Consider the following 23,461-nt stretch of genomic DNA (forward strand, 5'->3'; position numbering starts at 1 on the left):
CTTCCTAACACAACTCCCACACACCGCAAAAGAGGCATCATTAGAGATCTTGTTGGATACAATCTCCATCTCTTTTTCAGAGACCACGGAGGCAGTGGCAGTAGGTAATGGCAAATGGGTAGTATCTGACAACAAGACTGTTTAATAAAAAGAACAAAATGATCTTTCCTAGCAGGATATCTGGACTGTCCCTGAGGGATATCTCAGAATAGAACAGTCAGCAGTTGAGGTGATTTGGGAAAATGATTGACTTTCTCCTGCTTCCCTGCTGAAGTGTGGTCAGAGCCTTGAGCACACTAGAGGGATTACATATCTGGGTTGGCTTGGAAACCCCTTGCGATGCCCCAGGAAGAGCTAGAGGATGTGAAGAAGGATTTCTTAGCTTCCTTTCTCAGCCTTCTGCCACTGAGACCTAGAATATGAATAGAGAGGAAAGGGATAAAAGGATGAGCGCTCAGTTTCCCCTTCCATTTAGTACGTTTGCTTCCAATAACTGTAATTGTCGTCACCATTACGTGGCATCCTATTCCTCTCCTACGTCACTTTATTCACTTTTGCGGAAGCAAGGCATTGTCTCCTTTGTGGCTCTGAGGCAAACACATGCGTTCTGCCCAAAATAGTTGCTTTGTCTCAGTCTGTTCAGTTGCATAACCCACCTTGACAGCGGGCACAGAATGGGAAAACAGTGGAACTAATATACGTATCATAATGCCTCCGTTTTGAGCTGGGAGCACTCATAAGTTATTCACAGAATCTTTCTTTCTCCAGTTTTTTCTTCGCTGATCAAATCAAGCTGATGACAAAAATACTCCTAGATGTGCAGCAACAAAGAGGAACACAAGGGTCTGTAGGAAAAACGTGGAGGGGCAACAGGGCATTTTGGGACAGAGCATCATCCTAGGCCAATAATCTAAGGGTTATGAGGCTGTTGAAGGCCTAGAAAGTCTTCTAAAGACATTATTGTCATTGTGGTCAGAGGAGCATGCGAAGGATTTACAAGCCCATAAGAGACAACGATTTGCCAAAAACCTTCCAGGTTTTTTATGAGAAAATGCCCAAGAGGCATGTAAAGCCCACCATTATTAAAGGCCACTTAAGCTGCATTTATGACGCCTAACAGCATTTGCAGATGGGTATAGGCTTAACCTTGCTTCATGGGGTTTATGAGGTTTAAGGTTCATAAGTAGAAATCCTTTGGATGCAATGAGGAAGCATACCGTTCTTGTGTTTAAGAGTGATGCTTTCAAATGCGTTGAGTAGTTCCTAGCTATTGGACGCCTTTGGGCTAATTTTGCCAACATGTTGGTAGATTTTCATTTGTTTTTATGAGACCAGTCATTTTTGTTGGCAGCTGGAGCATATCCCAGCATGTGGCTGCAAGCAGGTAAACACCCTGCAGGGGTTGCCAATATAGTTTAACACCAATATACAGTAGAAAACCCTGACAAGGGATCCCTGACCTGGGGAGTTGATTCTGCTCAGAGCCCCTGCTCTCCCAGGCATGAAAGCTGAATCTACAGTATGTGACTGTGCAGTCAGCCAAGCCCACTGGCCTTGTGGCTAGGCCAGGCCTATCTCACTCTCTTTCTCCTGCTCTATTCATTTTTCCTTTGCTCTCATTCCACTCTCATAGCTTTGGTTTTAATTGCTTTGAAGCTGAGTGCTCACCTCAGGGAGCTCAACAGGATGTTTTACAGAGCTTTGGGGAGACTGACTATTAATAAATAATACCTCCCCTCTGTCCTCTTTCTTCACATCGCAGTCGACACTACACATTGCACACTGCAGTGAGATGAAGAGGAGCATGGCAGAGGGGTAACAACAGGTTGTGGTAACCTACAGTATTCTCTTGCTAAGGTTTAGGAGGCTGAACAGGTTAAAGGGGAAAAAATGAAATATTTCCCTTTTCTGCATTGCTATTAGCTACAATCTCAGTGTTCAATTTACAACATATGTGGATTCATTAAACGCACCTTTATCAGGTCTCATATTTAAACTTACCCTGTTTATTGAATATCTTAAAGTGGAGGACTGTGTTTTAACCTTGTGTTGCCAGTTAATAGATCCAGCACTCTAAGGGAGTAGGCATAATCGTACTTTCTTTATTGAACCATGATAATAATAATAATAATAATAATAATAATAATAATAATAATAATAATAATAATAATAATAATGATGATATATTTGTTTAAAAAAGTACAAATTTATCATTTGGCATGAAAAAAAGCACACACACGTACATCCAGCGTCTTCAGGTCTTACAAGCTTTCTTGCTACAAAGAGCTTTGGGGTTTTGCTTTGTTGTTCCACTGCAAGACAAGATGCACACCTTGGCTTTATAGTGTGCTTTCATAGCTGTATTGACCTTATAACTGAGCTAAACGCCAAAGAAACAATGATTCCCAAATGGCTTCACTAAAAGCTTGCCCATCCAGCGTCGTTCACTTGCACCCAAAGGGTAAGTCTTGACCTCCTCTTAAAGGAAACATCAAGAACTGTGATAATGTCATTGAAACAGCTTTTGTTCATGAGCCTGCATATCTTGACCCACTTTTTTTTGTTTTTTTGTTTTGTGCTTTATTTGCTACCGGTGGGATGAGATGGCTCACTTTATTTTCAGAACAAAGTGGAGTTGGCATACTTGAACAAGACATACTGTATATCTGAGTTTAGAAAAAAGTTCATTTTTGTGCTGGAAACAGATAAAATTATCTGCGTTTACACTTAAGAAGTCAACTCAAACTAAAGATTGAATATTTTTTGCAACACAAAAGCAACTCACATTAAAAACAGGCCAAAAAGTGAAGCGCATATGTCTTAATGTCAAAAAAACATACATCTGTCGGGAGAAGCCAAAGAGATAAATACTGTAATGTAATGCACTGACTCACAAACTATCCACATCCAGAGATGTTCCTTATCCTCCCTTTGTACTACCGTGTGGATATATGGGAGTTAGTTTAATGAAGACTTATCTACACCACTGGAGCCCACCTTGAATGTGCGGACCTGTTCCCCTGCTCCAGTTTCGCTCCCTGGGCTATGTGACTAATTAGATGCTCTAATGCATCATGATGGAAGGGGGAGATATTGGAGTTTAAAAAGGGAGGGGCCATGTGAGATTGATCTGGTCCTAAATGATAGAGGAATTGATCATGCCTGCACGTGGTGGAGGGAGCATAACATTCCCTAATGAGGAAGAATAGCCATTAGTGACAGAGTTAACAGATATGTGGGCAATCTCTCACGCTGATTAAAAAGGCTTATGAGCGGCTTGATGCGTTTGTCCTCCATATTCAGTGGGAACAAGGGGGGAAGGGAAAGACATGAAAAAGATGAGTCACAGATGAAGTCAGCAGTTAACCTCAGATTCTTTTCTAACCTATGGGATTTTACAAGCACGTATTACATATTAGATCCCTGATTTAAAACAATGGCTGCTGATCTCTATGTAAAAAAAAAGCATACTGATGAAATGGCTTGCTAGTAATGAATACAAGGAGCCCAAGGATTCACTGGGTAGATATGTAGCATAGGCAGACTCTGGGTGTATATACACAGAGGGCCCACAACACTGAAACCACTGTCAGGTGAAGTGGATAAGATTGATTGTCTCATTCAAATGCATTGTTCTGCTTGGAAACTTTGGACTGTGCTGCTCATGTGGAGACTGCCCACCTAAACATTGATGCAGATCAAGTACACTCCCCCGTGGCAATGATGGTCCCCAGTGGCAGCTGTCTCTAACAGCAGGACAATGTGCCCCACCACTCTGCAAAATCAGAGCCCCGGGCGCTGACGCAGCCTTCAAACTGCCCGCATAAATGGAAAGTGATAGAACAAGCCAGACACTCAGAGGCCCCACATTGGATGCTATTTGAGACACAAAGTCCTGCTGGTAGAGTCTTGGTGCCAGACTCCACTAGAAGTCCATGGACACTACGTTCTGGGCTAAATCTGATTGACCAGTCTTTGGTGCAAAAGTGAACGGTGAAAAGTTGTCAGCTGATTAAATTGAATATAAAATATTTAGTGCATGAATAATGCTTTTTTTCTTCCTTGGTCTCCTTTGCTCTGGATGTCTGGAGCCTTGATCTCCATACCTGCTTCATGCCCTGGTGGACGGGGAATTTGTCATTTCAATATCTCTAATTATATTTCTCATTTGTTGCACAGAATCTCATGAGAAATCTCATGCAATGTTTGATATTCAACAGGTTTTGCTTTGAATCTGCAGGTTGAGTCTTTTCATTTTTCAGCCTCATTTAGATATAAAGGGAACGTCTCTATGAACATATTTTCAATGACTTCAGAAGATTGCCCCACCAAACATGCCCACAGCATGCAAATCCTATCAAACAAGCTAGTCACTGGAGTTGGAGAAAATGAAGTATATCAGTATATTCAGTTTAACTTATATTTTACTGAGGTTTTGAATCAGTAGTCTATGGTTTCATGTTTTCCACAGCAGTCACTTTTCTCTGTGTAGTGTTTTCTAATTTGAAAAATATGCAAGCTAACCCAATAGTGGGTAGGTGTGGGCGAACTGTGAAGCTGTCTGGGCAGATCAAACCCACACTCATTCCTTACACAGGCTCAAGTGGAAGTGAAACGTCAAAACTGCAATGGGCCCCACGTGGACTAGCTTGCTTTGGCCCCACATGGGTTGTTCTCTGGATAAGCCCACTGTGGGGTCCCCCACCAAATTCCCTCTTGGGAAAGAGGAGGGCCCAAAAAACCCAAAAACAAAGCTAGCCTACAAGGAGCCCCACATGTGTTCTCCCGTGTTCATTTCCATAGTGGATTTAACCATACAAAACCAAAAGCACAAAACTGCTGTCAGCCCTATACGAGTACATCTAACTAACCCACGTGTTTGGTTTGTCCCACCCAGAAAGTCCCACAGATTACCCACAGCTGACCACTGTGGGCTTAAACATTTGCCAAAAACATGTCAGACGTCTTTGCAACAGGTTTTGGGTGGGTGGGCAATATCTATAAGATGAGTTGCTATTAAAAATGCAATATTGTGATCAAAATTGATTTTAACTGTGTTTTTAAAAATATGTTGGCAATCTTTGTCACAAACTAAATGGTGATGACCTCTTATCTAACCTCCCTTTGTTGTGATATGTATCTTGCCTGACAACCCACCAGAGTCGCATACTCCAGGCGCAGTAATGTGCGAAAGGGTTGTTGTCAGGACACTGTTTTCACATAGCCCTACACAACAGACACAAATGAATACATGCACTGATCCCTGTGATCCCTGTGCCCTTTCTCTCTAATGTCAGCAGACCAACCTGCAACATTCGCACTTCTGAGCAAATTTAGAAGTTGTTTGCAGAGATAAACCAACTTCCAGCTTCAAAATGTGTGTTACCTCTCTTCTCTGTTTACTCCTGTTTAGGTTTAATGCTTTGATGGGGTCAAATAACTGCAGACTGTTCTCAGTAAATGCATTACATTTGATTTTAAAGGGGGGAAATTTAATTTAAAGGGGTTTAAATTTACATCTGATATTGTCCCAAGCTGAGACCTCCACCCTAAGTTGCCCATGTAAACAAGATTGATGCCTTAGACAAATCCACACACATAAACACACATGCACACCCAGGAAAATCAATGGAATGCTGTTAGCATTTATATGGCTTTTACTTGAATATCACTAAGAGGGAGCCTGCAAGCGATAGAAACAAAATAAAAAAAGAGGATTGTTAGCAATGCTGTCCACTGGACGCAGTCCATAAAACACCACTCCAGACTAAATGGTTGTGTTTTAACACACAGATTCATGGCATTCATAAATGTTTAGTGTCACTTTTAACCTGGGTAATTTCAAGATTTATCCACTGTTTATTTATGGGCACTTTCTTTCTGTCACAACTGAAGACACTGATTGGAATAATAATAATGCAAGATATTGAATCTGGATTTTCTAGGTTAACATTTCTTTTTCCAATGTGAACGCTGCTTAAACAGACAGCTTGCATGATAAACTGCCTATGGACTGTACCTGATATCCCTGTTACAGGCCAAATTTAGATCCCAGGTATCCATTTCCCTTTCTCCCCCACCTGTCTATGGAACAGTAAGACACCCCGACTGAAATCTGGGGGAAGAAGGGAGGAGAAACGGTGCAAAAAAAAAAAAATGCAAGGGGAAGAGAGGAGGCTGAGAATAAAACTGAAACCTAATCTAGAACTATTGGGGGTAATCTTTTGATTTCAGCAATTTTCCCTCTACAGCTGAATCAAAAAGGTCTATTTGCATTTTTTAACAGATGAGGTTTTAATTTCCACAGTTCTGTGGATTACCTCAATTCAAAGCACCCTGTCAGAAAATGAAAGATCTCTATCTTTACTCTTCAGTCTCCTCCCTTCCTCTCCTGCTGTTTTTGTATATACATGTGGATGACAAAAATCTAAAATAAAAACCCCTAAACTAAATATATAGAAGATGGTATTTTTTGCATAATGTAATCCTTCACACTCCTATCCTATACATAGATACATATACATTTGATAATTGAAGTCGCTCCTGTCTTTTGGTTAAAATTGTTGTTCTCCTGCAAGGGACACTTTTATCATAAAGGCATCAGTTTGATGTGATGCGCAAAGACAACAAACATTATTCCTAGGAGGATTTTCGCTCTTTTAAACAATAAGCTCTGGTTTTAAGAACAGCGAGAGTCTCAAGTTGCTCCGTACAGAGGGACAGGTGGAGGCTGGGGAGGCAACGGCAGCCGAAAAGCAATTAACATTCACAAATAGCGCTAGGGAAGCTATCTGCAGAGGTTACACTGGTGCTGAATGTCACCTACTGCCTGGGCCCAATTCCTTCATTCAACCCTCTCGTAAGGGCAGACACTCTTAAATACATATTTGCATACAAAGTGCATTAGCGCTGCTGCTTCTTGGAGTCACAGTAGTAATATCCCACTCACTATTTGTCTATGTGTACTTGAAATGAGGTGGAATCGTGAGCGTTTATTGACTTTGTTGAACTGACTTCCATTGGATTCCTGTGGGTGTTTTGTCTTGGATTTCTGAAATACCTTATTCCCTTTCCATGCGGCTAAATCACAGCTTTAGTTTGCAGTTGCCATTATGACTGTGCTGTGTTTGATTTGGGGAATGTATCTCCTTATTGTGTCCTATAAAGCAAGAAAACAGTGAAGCACAAAAGTTAAATGATCCCAGCTTGAGGGAGCTGTGTCATTACAAAGCAATGCTAATAGGATACAGTATGTAAAGTATATATAAAGAACAGAATAAAGACATGCATTCATCAAGTCATTGTAGCATTCTAATTGGAAAAAACTGCAGAAGAGCTTCCTCAAAATAAAGCAAGAGAGCAAAACATTTCTTGCTGCTTTGTAAGCTTTGTTCTTTTTTGCAGCAGATGAACACTGACATTCTGGGGAAAGCCACTAAATATGCCAAAGGGCTGCAATGTTCCTACACTGCTGCTGAGGTTAGTGTGTACCCTACACCCAGACAAGTCAGCCTGGGCGTAGAAAGGCAAAGAGCAAGAACAAACACAGAGGAAGAGGACAGAATGAAAGTAGTCAGTAGTGAGAGGCCTGATACTTTTATTTGACTTTATTTATTTAATTTTTTGAGTCATAAAACTTTAAAAGATGCACTTCCTGACCTTATAGTCTCACCTTGAGGCTGCAAAAGGGAACTGTTGGAGTCAAGAAGAAGAAGAAGAAGAAAGAGAGAAATACTGCAAAAGCCAGAGAAGCTTGCTACTGTCTGAGTCGCTTCCATTCCTCCTCCACCTTCACTCCACAATAAGTAGGGTGCTGCGGCATTAAGATGAGGGGAAAAGTATTAAATAAGAAACGTTTTTCATTTTTCATGTCTGCATCTGGCCTTGACTATCTCTTTCCTCCTCCCTCATCTGTCCGTTGGCAGCACACACAGCCGTGAGCAGAGCTAATTAAATGCTTCTAAGTGAGTCGCCTCGCCTGCCATTCCAGCCTCGGCAAAAGGTCATCCTACTCACAGGCATGAGGCAGACATTTCTCATGACTGTTTTCGTTTTGAGAAATTTAGCAGATTGTTAATTATCAGATTACAAGTTTGCCTTTTTAAAGGCCAGGACGCCGCCCCGAGTTGCATGACTGGAAAAGAGAGAGAGGGAGAGAGAGACAGACAGACACAGAGATGAAAAATAGAGAAGAGGGGTATAAGCAGCAAAGATAGCTGAGGGGCTCTGGCTTTTCTCCTCTTTGCTTGAGTTAAGTCAGGGCTATGATTTGTGATCAGACAGAGAGAATCTGAGATAAGCAGAGGAGAGAGGGATCTCTGTCTGACAGTAACCCCTGTGCTCTCTGTCTGCTCCCACCATCCCCCTCTACCTCTCTTTCACTCCACCTAAATTTAAATTGAGACTGTAAAAGGAACCAAATCTGAGGGAGAAACACAGTCTTGCCTTCTGGAGATGGCCACGGCACACACACCAAGAACACTTCATTGCTACTTCACCTTTCATGAATCGTCCCAAACCATCCCGCTGTGTTGAGATGAACTCCAGGCAAGAGTGATGTCAGCTAGGTAGTGTTTTGCATTCTGCTAGTAAAGACAAATATATATTACTCTGTTGTCATTGTAACGATCAGAACGATGGGGGCTTAAATGCTATTGTTGGGTACCCACAAATAACTGGGAGTCCGTTTGATGCGTTTTCTGTGGTTGAAACATGCAAAAGGTTCTCAGAGTGACTTTTCTACACATAAACTACATACTAAACATCAGTCTTTGTGGTGGAAATGTCCCTGTGATTATTACCATCTGTTTCGCTATATAGTTGCAGCTGAGCCACGAGGCATCTTAAACCTCAATTTACAAGCAATGCTCCACTATCTTCTAAATAGCTCATGTTTAACAGTGATTCTTAAGCTGGATCCCTCAGCACCCCTGGGTTTAGTGCTTTTCATAGCCATCAATCTATAAATTGATACGGTGAGTTCATGAGCCAATAATCAGCTATGGAAATGGGCAATAGGAAGTCACTGATGAAATATCTGTGCCCTCTCAGCTGAAAACAAAGGGTGCAAACACTGCCCTGTATATGTAGGTTTTCAGCAAAACTAAGCAAACTTTGGTGTTCATAATTAGGTGAGTACAATAACAGCTAAAGATCACAGTCATTTTACACAATAGCGCTTCGGTCCTATTGCTTATCTAATGGTTTTACTTCGATCCTGTGGTTAAAAATATCCACAGACGTCCTCTCAAGTTAAACAGCATTTTGATCTTCTTTGCTTACTTCACTCTGTTGCAGTTCAAAAGTGAATATTGCACCTTTTATAAAATATCTGACAGCTCCTACAGTTACTTTGTAGAATAATATTTTACCTAAAAGCCATGTAATGAGCTTATAAAATATGTACTGTCACAGGGATTAAATTACCCAGAGGCATAAACTACTTAAAGACCAACGCTTTTCTTACACCAGTGTGCATGGAAACACTTCATGATCGCCATTGCTGAAGAACTGTAAACTGACAATTAATTAAACTTCAGTAAAAAGCTATTATATGGCTAACAAGGATTTAAATAATTAATAATGGTCTCAAACTATCAGTAATGTCATGATTCATATTTATCTCAATGATGTCCATGATGCAAATAAGAACTGTGGTTTGTATTGTACCATAGATGATACATACATTTACATTCTGGAGAGGCTCATAACATTCTGTGTACTTTTTTTTTTAATTCAATGCCAAATGTTGTTGTGGCTTATAAATAAAAGTTCCTTACCAGTCACTGAGCCTGTCCTCATTTCCTGGGTTTCACATACTGCCACTCAGTTAGAGATGCTTACATCAAATGTGCCCTTTAGTGTTGTAGTAGCTGTGATACATGACAAGACAACACTGAGACTAGTCTCACTTTTGAATTTTAATGCAAACCATAAGCTTTTCCTAAGACTATCCTGCTACTTTTGATGCCCATTTCTACTGCAATAGCTGGTGAAAGTGAAAAAGGAAAGCCAACTGAACAAGAACAGCAGCCTCATTACCATCCATCCATCCGTCCGTCCGTCCGTCCATCCATCCGTCCATCCATCCATCCACACACTGACACTTTACACATATGGTCAGTTTATAGTCACCAGTGTCTCTGGTCTGCAGGAGGAAGTCAGAGTGAACCTGATGGTGGATTCGAACCAACAACAGTTCTAACCACCACGGGACCGTGCTGCCTATCTTGTTACCCGGCCTGCCTATTTTCTTAAACATCAACGATTACATCTAGATAATCAGAAACAAATTAATAACCACCCAAGTAACAGTCAATGTTGGTTAATAGTTAAAAAAAACCTGAATCTAAATAAAGTTAGATTTAAAAAAGAACATTTTTATTAAGACTGATTCTGTTCCACCATCAAATGGAAGCATATTTATTAAAGTCCCTTTTTAAATGTAGAAAATAGGATCTTTTTTTTTACATTAATTAAGATTCATGAACCAAGAAAACATACAACTCTCACACTGATGTGTGATACTGATAAAATGACAGTGGCAGATTGTCATGCTCAAGGATAATTAATATGAACCAATAGCTGCGTTTAATTGGAAAGGTCTAAAAAGTCATGTTACAAATGTTTGCACAGATAATGCACGTTCTTCAGCAAATCCACTTCGCATCCTCCTATGCTTCTTCAAGCCTCACCTATTCCCCATGTTCTGACCTTCACCCTGCATTGGTGATTTGTAACTAATGTGCATAAGATGATATTTGTGTCCCTGCCTGGGGCGACCAATGCTCTCTGTCCAAACAGCCCACTGCCTAGCCAACTAAGTAAATAAATGGGACAAGAAGAGCAAATGAATAAGGAGATGGATGTTCCCTTCTTGGAGACACCGAAGCCTAATTTGAGCTAATAAAGGACCACATCAAGCGTGACCCCTTACTGAGAATGGAGGGTCGATGCAGTGTCTAAGAAGCCAAGCAATTCCAAGTCAATTGCTCCTGTGAGTAAATTGGATCTCATCACCTTCTTTTCGCTTTACAGAAAGAAGGTGTTAGAACAAGGAATGAGGAAGGACTGAAAGAGAAGGGAGGAGAAAGGTAAAGGACAGCCGATGTTTAAAAAAAACAACCACATTGTTCACCCTTTCAGTGCTCCTTCTGATCAGATCAATGCTAATCTGAAAAGGAGCCACTTAAGAAGAAACTGTTGTTTCGTATACCTACAACACTATGATGAACACTATATCGGTGGTAAAATGGCAGGGAAGCTGATGAGAGGAAAAAACACAGTAACAAAATTAGTCTCTAACCCTTTCACTCCTCCCTGTCACCAAGTCTCTTTGGAGTTAGCCACTGATCTGTGGGGTGGGGGGTTATGGATAATCGCCAGAGCACTCCCAGCACCAACTGTGATCTGATTTGTGGCAGAGGGCAGCCAATTACAACCATCGTGTCACTTTGTGCAAGACTGCTACTGCCTGTAGGGGTGGAGAGGGAGGGAACGAGAGTGGAAGAAGGAAAGGAGGGATACAAATTGTGAGGAAGGAGAAGATGAATAAGCAACAGAGGAAGAGGGAGGAGCTGATAGAGTTTTGAGAAAGAAGGAAAGGATGCAGAGAGGGATGGTAATGAGCAATGAAGAAAGTGCAGGAATGAGGGAGAGAGAGAGAAATTAGATGATGTTATCATGTACAGGATAAGTCATTCGGAGGCTTACTTTTGAAACTTTCCTGTTTATCTTGAATATCCATAATTTTCCTTTTTGAAACATGCATGATTAAAACATTACTGCAATGAATTTTTAAAGAATAACTGCACACATGCAAGTAAAATGCTATATATTTGATATGCTATAAAAAATTATAAGGTTATTTAAAGTAGAGGAAGAATTTATAGTAATTTAGTAGGGTGTGTATATTTTCTTTCATTTCCCATGACAATGTTGTGGCCAGAAATCACTAACTGTACTCATACAATGAATAGTTTCTTTTCCTTATTTTTGCTTAATAGCCGCTGTCATCTCTTTACATCTTGAGCCATTCCAATGGGATGCATCTCATAGAGTTGCTATTTTTGGCCATTTCAATATTGTGCTATATAAATCTATATTTCTATAGCACCAAATCACAACAACAGTCACCTCGAGATGCTTAATATAGTAAGGTGAAGATCCTACAATACTACAGAGAAAACAGGAAGGAACTTCCAGCAGAACAAACCTCAGGGAGGTTCAGCCATCTGCCACGGGTGTTTGGAGGTGAGGGGAGGGAGACAGGACAAAGGACATGCTGTGGAAGAGATAAGCATTAATCATAATAACTAAATCCAAAGGCATATAAACACACGAGAGGGAAAAAAGGTGAGTGAAGAAAAAGCACTGAGTGCATCGTGCGAAGCCCCCAGCAGTTGAGGTCAATTGCAGGAGGGAGGGTTCAGGATCTGGATCTGATATCCCCATTTGGGTGTTGCTCCTGTATCATCATAACAATGCTGGTCCATGATGACATTGCCTGACCCAGTGTTTCCTATGCCATGAAGATTATCTCGTTCCTTCTGATTAGTACTAAGCGATCTGTGTGATCAACGAGCTGAACAATTTCATTCTCTTCCACTAGAGGGCAGTACAACTATCTCATCTAATTAAATGGGTTGCCAACTGCCAGTAAAACAGAAAGAGACGAAGAAGAAACTACATGATAGTCATGCTGTGAGACAGCAATAGAAAAATATTTGAAAAGAAAAAGTAGTAAATCTGTCCTGGGTCCTGGAGAAAATTCCAACCCAGATGAAGGAGCTATTCAATTGAATTCAATTGAATTTTATTTATATAGCAGCAAATCACAACAATAGCTGCCTCAAGGTGCTTTATACACGATCTAGCATGAGTAGTGGTCAGAAGAAAGCAAAAAAGGTATACTGGGGACAAACTGAGCCAATTCCACTAGTGTGCAGGGGAATTTATTAATATGCTTTTTGTGACATGGTTTTTTTTGGGTGTTGTGCCGTGTGATTTTTCTAATGTGAAATATGTGCTGTGGCTTCAAAAGGTTGGGAAACACTGGTCTGACCATTCAGTTAGCATTAGCCAAGACGTTAGCTAATATGATTAAAAACTATTTTAACAATAAAAACCAGCATGAGTAACCTAACACTGGTTAACAGCAAACATAACTTGATAATATATTTGGTAGCTTGTTTAAATACACTTGAAATGCTTACCATTTGTTCAAGAAGAGTGTTTTATATAAACAATGGCACCAAATTCTAAAGCTATCAAATCACAATGACGTGACAGGTCAGTTGCAATGTTCATCCTGGATGATGTAGAAACAACACTAACACAGGGAATCATTTAACCATCCAGGGTCACCTGATTCAGCCCTAGCTTTAGCAATAGGGACAATTTTAAGCATAACCTCAAAAGCATCACAGTAGTATGATTTCTTTGCTTTTAAATATTCAAAGGATTCAAATCAGCACTGTTAACAATGGTCAAAAGGCAAAGGACATTTTAACCCCATCAAAAACAAGGTAGAGCACTACAAAATGCGGTGTGTCAGACTCCTGTTTCCTATCATTAAGTTCATTTCCTTTCAATGCTCCCTTCATTAGCACCCATGTTAAGCTCTGCAGAATTGCTAATAAGTTAATTGAGGCTTCTTAAGACTGTGTAGGTGACATTGAGAGGAAGATTGGCCTCACTCTGTGTGAGAATGAGCTTTGCATAATATTTAATGGCCACTTATTCTATAAACAGTGTAGCTGTAAAGACTTCTGGGCTCATATTGTCTTACACGCACGTGTGTCACACACACACACACACACACACACACACACACACACACACACACACACACACACACACACACACACACACACGTTCACGTAAATTTACAGAACAAAACATGCAGACTTTCCTGCTAGGACTATGGTGTCGGTATTAATTAAACACGCTGGTTTCCATGGGGGGGGGGGGGGGGGGGGGGGGGGGGGGGAGAGCTGTGTGTGTATGTGTGAGATCAACAACCGTCTGCATCATGGACCGAGCTGAGGTTTTAAGGATGAAATCGACTACATTAGAATTGTGACTGCTATTCCCTCTATCACATACACACTTTCACTGCAGTGCAAAGGTAATAGACTGTTTTTATCGTATGACGTATGCGTGTCTGTGTGTTTGTGGTCAGACAGGTTGACAGTGCATGCACAGAGTCAGAGAGAAGGAGTCAGGCAGGCAGGCAGAGGCTGTATTGGGACTTCCCTTTGGGGCCAAAGGTTTCCTGCCTCTCTTTCCCTCTTCCCCGTCTCTTTGCGTCTCTTGGATCTTCACCCCAGAGGCTTTGTGTAGACAGGAGAGACTTCCATCCACACACTCACGCTTCCTTCATAGCAGACCAATTCAACACCCACCAACAGGCCATAGATGGTTGTCTAAGTGTCAGAAGAAGTATACAGTAAAGTGAAATATTCAAAGGGAGGTCTAGTATGGTAATCCAGTCTCTTGAGTTTCTGTTTTGCTCCAGTTATGTGAGTGTGGGCCCATCTTTCTAACCGACTGGGTAAAGTAAGTTAGTCTTAAAGCAGAAGATGTTTTAGTGATCTTGGTATGTGAACAAGACTTTTGGAAAACATGCACAGTTCTTCCATTCTGACCTCCATTCTGTGGAGGTCACGTTTCCCCCCCTTTCATAATGGTTGGCTATTCGCTCTGCCCTCAAGTGAAACTGTACAGAATGACTATAAACACATTTTAAGTACTAATTCAGAGACCATAAGGCAGCCTTTGCCCACCCCATTATTTTACTGGCAGTGATGTAGCCTGACAATGCTGTAGCTGATTTGTGCCTTCTCAGCAACGTAATTACACATCAGACTCAAGCAGCTGTGGAGATACCAGGCGAAGACAGCAAGAGCTGTAATTAGCTAGCTAGCGTTTACTGATGCTAGTGGAGTAAAAAAATCAAGTAAAAGTGCTTAATTTTAAATGTTGGTACAAAAAGCACCTTATCATAACAGAACACAAAAGAATCAAGCAGCATACAGTGGGGCAAAAAAGTATTTAGTCAGCCACCGATTGTGCAAGTTCCCCCACTTAAAATGATGACAGAGGTCAGTAATTTGCACCAGAGGTACACTTCAACTGTGAGAGACAGAATGTGAAAAAAAAATCCATGAATCCACATGGTAGGATTTGTAAAGAATTTATTCGTAAATTAGGGTGGAAAATAAGTATTTGGTCACCTCAAACAAGGAAAATCTCTGGCTCTCACAGACCTGTAACGTCCTCTGTAAGAAGCTTTTCTGTCCCCCACTCGTTACCTGTATGAATGGCACCTGTTTGAACTCATCATCTGTATAAAAGACACCTGTCCACAGCCTCAAACAGTCAGACTCCAAACTCCGCCATGGCCAAGACCAAAGAGCTTTCGAAGGACACCAGGAAAAGTATTGTAGACCTGCACCAGACTGGGAAGAGTGAATCTACAATAGGCAAGCAGCTTGGTGTGAAAAAATCAACTGTGGGAGCAATCATCAGAAAATGGAAGACATACAAGACCACTGATAATCTCCCTCGATCTGGGGCTCCACGCAAGATCTCATCCCGTGGGGTCAAATTGATCATGAGAACGGTGAGCAAAGATCCCAGAACCACACGGGGGGACCTGGTGAATGACCTGCAGAGAGCTGGGACCAAAGTAACAAAGGTCACCATCAGTAACACACTACAACGGCAGGGAATCAAATCCCGCAGTGCCAGACGTGTTCCGCTGCTGAAGCCAGTGCATGTCCAGGCCCGTCTGAAGTTTGCCAGAGAGCACATGGATGATACAGCAGAGGATTGGGAGAATGTCATGTGGTCAGATGAAACCAAAGTAGAACTTTTTGGTATAAACTCAACTCGTCGTGTTTGGAGGAAGAAGAATACTGAGTTGCATCCCAAGAACACCATACCTACTGTGAAGCATGGGGGTGGAAACATCATGCTATGGGGCTGTTTTTCTGCCAAGGGGACAGGACGACTGATCCGTGTTAAGGACAGAATGAATGGGGCCATGTATCGTGAGATTTTGAGCCAAAACCTCCTTCCATCAGTGAGAACTTTGAAGATGAAACGAGGCTGGGTCTTCCAACATGACAATGATCCAAAACACACCGCCCGGGCAACAAAGGAGTGGCTCCGTAGGAAGCATTTGAAAGTCCTGGAGTGGCCTAGCCAGTCTCCAGACCTCAACCCCATAGAAAATCTGTGGCGGGAGTTGAAAGTCCGGGTTGCTCGGCGACAGCCCCAAAACATCACTGCTCTCGAGAAGATCTGCATGGAGGAATGGGCCAAAATACCAGCTACTGTGTGTGCAAACCTGGTAAAGACCTATAGTAAACATTTGACCTCTGTTATTGCCAACAAAGGTTATGTTACAAAGTATTGAGTTGTATTTTTGTTATTGACCAAATACTTATTTTCCACCCTGATTTACGAATAAATTCTTTACAAATCCTACCATGTGGATTCATGGATTTTTTTTTCACATTCTGTCTCTCACAGTTGAAGTGTACCTCTGGTGCAAATTACTGACCTCTGTCATCATTTTAGGTGGGGGAACTTGCACAATCGGTGGCTGACTAAATGCTTTTTTGCCCCACTGTACATATAGTACCTTTCTATGTAACTAAACTTCAGACTACAGAGTGCGGGGTCTTTATTTTTAACAGTGCTTTATACAGTTGACAAAATTCAGAGGTTTATATATATAACGGACACACAGGTGAAATACAGGACTATTTCTTTACATTTTTACCTTATGACATTGCTTAAATAAAATATCTGGAGACTTCCTACACAACTGCTCTGGCACATTAAAAACAATTCTATTATTGCTATCAGGCAGGCATCTCTGGCACTGAAATCAGAGCAGTAATTTGAAGCGATAACACCCAATTTGTATGAATTTGTTCAAGTTGGAAATGAAGCTCATTACGCTTGAGGTCTTGTTAAACCCCAAGTGAGAGAAGGAACATGAATTTGAAATGCTTTTGAAATACAGATGGGTTGCTCAATGTTGCTAAATGAAAATGTGAAAGCCTTGCAAATCAAATCATGACCAGTCTGGAGAAATCACTTCAGTGCTGTGTTACATTCTTCTCTCCAGGAAATATCACCCAAGTGTAACAGTTCATTTTATCCTAAAGAGCCATGTATACCGCCAATAAGAGCACTGTAAATGCACATGAGTCGAGATTCATGTGCAAGGAGCTCAATCACCGAGCTTTGTAATGAAGAAAGAGCACACAATGCAGGATTACCAATTCCGCACACAGCTGGAGTGCCCGCTGTGAATGATACCTGCTCCATGTATAGTGATTTTGTTAAGTGAATCTCTGCTTTCTCCTGCAACCCCAATCTCAGCTGTTCTGTCATGCTGGACAAGCGGTTATTGAGTAAAAGATTGAAAGTAAGAAAGAAGAGATTGGGTGAGAAGACTGGAGAAAGAGAGGGAGGGGTGCAAGGGCAAGAGACTCGGCTGGAAATAAAAGCAGATCCACGAGGGCGCAGGATGAATGCGGGGAAAGGGAGAGGATGACAGAAGGTAGATGAGTGAGAGAACGAAGTGTTGGGATAATATGAAAGAAAGACAAAGAGGGATGGACGGACTTGACTGAATAAATAAGAAACGTATCCTGACAGAGACAGTACAGGCAAAGTGAGAGACTGACATGGGAAGCAAAAGATTTGGTGGAAGGAGAGGAGAGGACGGCACAGCTCTGCTGCTTGCTATTCCAGGTGTCATCTTTTCCAGTCGCTGCTGATTAGTGCCTGAACATATCTCCTGGGGAGAAAATTAAATATTGATCTATTTTTCTCTCTTCATTCTAACCCCCGTCCTCTTTTTTTTTTTTACTCGGCTTCTTTTTTGTATAGACAAGACCACAGCCGATGGAATTTCTAATGTGACTGACTGCTCAGGGGAAAGCTTTTCACATATGACAGAAGACGAAAAACCCACCTTGCCCCCAGTGGGCTTAAATTCGCTCACCCAATGGGTTGTTCTTTTTTTGGCACCTGTTCAGGGCAGTGAAAGCTGCTCCACATTACATATTTGCCAATACTTTGGCCGTACTCCCATTGCATGTCATGTCAAAGTCCAAAAATGCACATTTCATTTGTCTTTGTTGAACTTTCCATCTGATCTTCAGGAAAATTAGTCAATAAATGTTTTACTGTGTTCATCACCTATCTGCTGCTATGGATGGATGGATGGATGGATGGATTGACAGTGGAAGGAAACAAGTGTAAGAGACGGGATCATGATGGTCAGACAACACTGCCATAAATCTCAGTGTGCAAGCAGTTGTCTGTGGTGAGGCCATTGCATTGCCATTGATTACTTCTGAAAGTACACAGAAGTACACAAGGACACAAGGATACCATATGACCAGAAGGTGGATCATATATAAAAGACAAAATAATAAAACTATTAATATCCTTCACGCCCAGTGCAGCCTCCTATCCTCTCGGTGGTATCATAAATCCACCTGCTCCACCTGAGTCCTCTGGGTGGCATAAAAAGAACAGCCAAGCATTTAAATCCTCTCCTTTATGCCCCTTGTCCCTCCTCCTCTCCCCCATGTCCTGTTCTTCTCTGCGGAGCACTGGCTTTCATTGTGACGGCCTCAGCCGTGAGGGCCCAGAGTGGTTGTGACAGGCCAGGATAGCAGCCGTTCCCCGCTGTCTGGGAGGATTAGGCCTACTTTTTCAGGATGACTCGGGGAAGCCTCCTGGCCCCCTTACCTGGCTTCTATAGGGTTTCCTCCATATGACAGGACAGACAAGGCCACTATAAAGTTTGGACACAAAGTGCAGTTGTGATGATTTGAAGAATTTTAAAACGCGTTGATCTTGGATCCTGTGTAAAAACCTGTGTCATTAATTGCAATTAAACATTAACAGCATGGATTTATGCTACTTTGCCCACCGTCTCCTAAAGGTGCTACAGCACATGCTCTTGTTTTGGATGAAATAAACAACACAGATGTTAGAGTTTAGTGTAATTACTGTACACAAACAAGACTGTGGTATAGGCAGGCAAGCCTCCTCCGCACTACAAAGTGTGTTATACCATACGCTGTGGACTGTTTAATGGAGCACAACAACAAGTGAGCCTGCTAGTGTCATCACTGCAAACACAGGTAGGCTGAATAGACATGATGCTATTGTTTGAATCAAATATGAGTGTCATTAATTTTTGTTTTCTGCACAAGGTTTATTTTTCTATGTAAAAACAGCAACCAGAGACAGAGCAATTCTGCTAATTTTCGGTACCCATTTTTAACAGGTGTGGTATGATAAGATAGTTATTTTGAACCAAATCTGTCTGAAATTATCACTCTGCTCAAACCAGATGATACACATTAAGACATGATACACTCTCCTCCTATCTATTATGTTGTAAATAGCAACATATATGCTGCCCATGAAATAACAAATGAGGTTTTATTGTGGCTTATTTCTGAGAAATAAAACCTCTGACAGTGTCTGGAGGTACTGCCTGCAGGTTGAATACACACAAGAAGGCAACAAGCAAGCTGACTGCCAAAGCAGGTGGGTGATTGCCTTTGAAAGTACACAGAGGTACACAAGAGCATAATGCCAGGTAATCAAAAGCTGAACTCAAGTTGTTAGCTAGCTAGTTTTTTGATCACAATCACAAGTCAACCCAACAAAGGTATCGCCCCTAGTAAAATATATGTGAATAGCTGCTTCAGTAGGATATACGTATGAAATGCGTATGTAACATGTTTCGTTTTTGCTATATGAATCCACTAATTAACTTTCACGTTGTTGTGTAATTACAGTGTGTGATAATATGAAAGGCAAATATGTGATGGTTAGTTTTTTCGTGTGCTCATGAAAAATGGATTGAATCCAGGAAAGCTCATTAAGCTTGAAGCTCAAGCTGTGCAAATATTTCAATTTGAAAGTAAAAGTTAAATGATTTTTTAAAACAAACATTCAGTTAAGTGAACAATCTGACCGTGATGAGACTTAACACAAATAGAGACGTCGTTAAATAAATAAATAAACACTACGAATACATGAAAAACAAATGAATGAATAAGTAATAAAGCCAAAATGTCTGCAATCCTTATGTGCAGTAGATTCTCTAGTTCTAAATGTCAAATGCATGTGGGTAAACCTCTACAACTTCTCCTGTGTGCTCATTTGCATTTATAACTGACATTGAATCTCCCTGGTGTGTCTCTTGTCAATAATCTTTCCCCATAAGATGCCAGGACGTTGGAACTGGCTTCATTCACAGTCACAGGCAGAGCAGCAGCTGACTATGTCTGTTGTATGTAAAAGAGCAGTGTGAAATCATGAAATTATCAAGTTATCATAGACTGTGGACCAATTGTTCAGTGTGAAATGGATTAAATCGTGCCATTTGCCTCAGCGTGGAGTCTAATATCTGCTATACAGCAAATGCACTCAGAATGACAAAAGCAACTGTAAATTAATTGTTAAAGCAATCAGTGCACTGCAACATCTCTGTGGTCCAGCTGAACCAAATACACCACCGTGCTATTCTAAAATTAAGAAGACAAAGTTGCATCACTGGCATATATTGTTCCACAAATGCTGAAACCACATACTGTATGTGCAGCATTTGTTTTGTATTTTTCATCTTATCTGAATGGATTTATGTTTGATGTCACACTATGAATAAATCAAAGTTCTGCAGTTAAGCTGCTTGGGAAGGTTTACAGTGGCAGGCAAGACTAATTTCTTCATATAAAAGCCAAATGTTTGTCTGCAGTCTGATTTTAGTTTTATCATCATCTGTCAAGGCCTTTTAATAACAATGTGAGATCTACGTGCTTTTGTAAGGTTATTCTTAGAAAGAAAGAAAGAAAGAAAGAAAGAAGAAAAAAGAAAGAAATAAACTGCTTGCCAAGCAGGGGTCGTTTAAGGGTGGCCAATCATCCAATTATCTGGATAAAACAGGTGGCACCTCATTGGGAAAGCTCATTAAAATGGCGTTCAGTCTCAGCTCTTGGCTGCCTCTGGAAATGAAAGCACATTTCCTGTTTGGCCTGTTCAGATTTTTCAAATAAAGTCAGGCTCTGTAGAGGAAAGGCTTTCCCTGACACTGAATAATTGGATGTTTGGATCTCAGGCAGTCAAGATTTACTTGCTATTTCTTGTGGAAGCTACAGTGGACTGGTCATCATGATTGAGTCTGGTCCTAGGCCTTGGGCTTTGTCAGCCGAGTGAAGCATCCCATCTGTTCTGGAGTCAACCTTTTAATGCAAGAGCTGTTTTGCTGTTTCCCCCCTCAATCTCATGAGTTTACAGTATCTGCCTGATGGCTCTTTATGGTGCATGAAAGTTCAAAATGAACTTGTGGATCAAGGTGACCACACCAAATACACACACACACGTATTATATAGGCGTTTTTCTGCCCAGAGCTTTTGAGGGCTGTTGGCTTTTTCCTCTAGTACCAGAGGTAGTAAGAAGAATCACACTCTGGCATTTTTTTCTGTAACGCAAATGGTCCATAAAAACAAAGGTCATGCATTTTTTCATAGCGATTGTTCACCAATGTGGAAAGGAGAAGTCGATTGGGGAAAAGTGAGAATTGGTTTGCAAGTGCCTGCTTTACAGTTACCATGTCAGGGACAATAAGTCTTAATGGCTATATGGGACAAACAGGAAAGAAAACACAGTGTTCGCACAGCATTTTTTCTTCTAAATAGTAGCATTTAACTGGTTAACACCACTCATTCATTACAATAACAATTCCATATTATTTTCTTAAACACCGTTAAAAACATCATCACATGCATCTCTGAGCTGGCACCTGAGCTTAATAACATCAGCAGCACAGCCTTGGTCTTATTAGTACCACCAAATATCAGTCTGTTAGTATTATGGACTGGTTCTTATATAGCACTTTCTTATTCTTCTGAGCACTCAACTTGTGCATTCACCCAAGCAAGTGCTTGTGAGTGCTTTTTAACTATCATTCACACACTCATACTCCGATGGATGCATCGGAGAGCAATTTAGGGTTAGTATCTTGTCCAAGGATATTTGGCATGCAGACTAGGGAAGCCAGGAATTAGAACCACCAACCTTCCGATTAGTAGATGACCTGCTCTACAACCTGAGCTACAGCCACCCACTTTAAACTAGTGATACTTTTAATGTATCAGAGATACTCAAAAGTATGTAAAACAGCCACCAAGGAACAGATGAACCACGTGAATAAACTAGCTTTGTGATGAACTCATCCTGAGTCTGTAATCTGTAAGGCTACAGCCCATAACATCACATGTGAGTTTAAATCACGCTGACTCATGACACAGTTTCAATCCCAGGTTTGTTATTTGTATAAATGTACTGTTCTGAAAAGAGGACAGCTGTAAGGATGCACTCACTGAATGCTTACATGTGTGTTTCTGTGGCTGTCTCAAACCCAAAGGTGTGAAGTAACAAAGTTCAAATATGTTATTAGTCTATTTAAGTAGATTTCTTCGGTATCTGTACTTGAATATTCTTTTTACTTTTCCTCCCCACATTTTTAAACAAACGGTTTCTACTCGTTTCTCATTTTCAAAACTTCTTTTTACTTTTAGTTTAATGCATTTAGAGGGGAGCCGTCACACATCATAAACAGTAACACGTGAAAGGCAGTCCTATTCGTTTATTAATTTCAAATGCAATGTTTTTATCAGCTCAGAAAACATCAGCAAACTGTTTGTGTGCAATTTGTCACACAGTGTGTCGCTAGCTAAAGGTCCAGCTGCTGTATTTCACAGGGAGATAAAAGAAGGAGAGACTTCACTCAGAGATGGAGAAAGATAAGAAAGACAGGACAGGAGAGGAAGAAGAGATGTTAGATTTAATGGTAAGGACTGCACAGTGAGGTGTGATAAACCGGAAATGTAAAGATTACATGTAAATGCTCATGTTTTTAAATCACATATTAGGTTTGTACAAGTGATATTATGTTTGTTTATGATTGTGAAATGTGCTGCAAAACAAACTGAGGTAGACTAAATGTGTTATTTACAATTGGCATTAAAATACTGTACTCATTTTCCAGTTTAGAGGCAAAGAAATTTTTATTTTTATTTTTAATTTATATAATTTAATTCCGTTTAATTGTAATTTAATTTTAATATTTTTCTCATGTTCTACATAAATGATTCAAGCTAAGAAAATTTATTAGAATTAAAATTTAGAGTGAAATAAAATCTTTATTCCCATATGCTAATATTATTTTAATATTACATTAATACATTCATATAGCACAGGGCTCAGCTAGCTTTGCACAAAAATAGCTGTTAGAAACATCCTCCAAAAAGCTACTGTTTACTTTCTTACTCTGAGTACATTTCAGAGGCTTTAGTTTTTTACTTGCATCTGGAATTTGAATCAGTTCCTTTACTGGACAGTAGTATC

The sequence above is a fragment of the Diplotaxodon limnothrissa genome, linkage group LG3 (genome assembly GCF_057381915.1).
Source record: "Diplotaxodon limnothrissa isolate DT_005_m linkage group LG3, D_limnothrissa_male_GT1.1, whole genome shotgun sequence".
Taxonomy (NCBI): domain Eukaryota; kingdom Metazoa; phylum Chordata; class Actinopteri; order Cichliformes; family Cichlidae; genus Diplotaxodon; species Diplotaxodon limnothrissa.